At 42.7% G+C, this 649-nt stretch overlaps 1 protein-coding gene and 1 pseudogene across 2 annotated transcripts in view; both read right to left on the bottom strand.

Annotated features, from left to right (window-relative positions):
* LOC106874583 (putative mediator of RNA polymerase II transcription subunit 26) overlaps positions 1 to 649 on the bottom strand; it is a 235,200-nt gene that overhangs the window by 189,483 nt on the left and 45,068 nt on the right. The gene's annotated exons all lie outside the window — the stretch shown is intronic.
* Positions 81 to 199, bottom strand: LOC128248612 (5S ribosomal RNA; annotated as a pseudogene).

Genomic DNA, 649 nt, shown 5'->3' with positions numbered 1-649 from the left:
GTGGGAATGAACCCGGAACCATGTGGTTGGTAAGCAAGCTACTTACCAAGCAGCCACTCCTGCGCCTATGGATAGAAAGACGTTTACAGCACCTAGGTTTCCCAAGCGGTCACCCATCTAAGTACTAATTAGGCTGGACGTTGCTTAACTTCGGTGATCGGACGAGAACCGGTGTTTTCAAAGTGATATGGCCGTATTTATTATTATTACATACATATATACATGCAAGCATAGACACACATATATATATCCAACCATCAAGCTCGCACGTACTTCTTTGCCCCTCCTGTACGTGCTTCACAGCGTTCAAGACATACACACTTCACGTCTGGCTGTACAGCCTTTTTGTTTGTTTATTTCACCGTTTCGATTTCCTGTCTTGTTTTCCGTCCGCCACTACCCTCCACGAAAAGAATTTAATTTGTGTTCGTGGGAAGAACCATTTTAACGATGCGTACTGCCTTAATTCGAAACGCCGGAGTTTTAATGGTGGCAGCTGATGAAGGGGATGTTTCTATGTGGCCTGCTTGTTTGTTGCACCTTGTTTACCATTTTGTCCTTGTTCTTTTGCCACGTCATGTACCCAGTTATGTATCTATATGTACATGTAGATGAACGTATATACATACATGTACATATATATGCATAT

Source organism: Octopus bimaculoides, chromosome 8 (genome assembly GCF_001194135.2).
Source record: "Octopus bimaculoides isolate UCB-OBI-ISO-001 chromosome 8, ASM119413v2, whole genome shotgun sequence".
NCBI lineage: Eukaryota > Metazoa > Mollusca > Cephalopoda > Octopoda > Octopodidae > Octopus > Octopus bimaculoides.
This window is presented reverse-complemented; position numbering and strand designations above follow the sequence as displayed.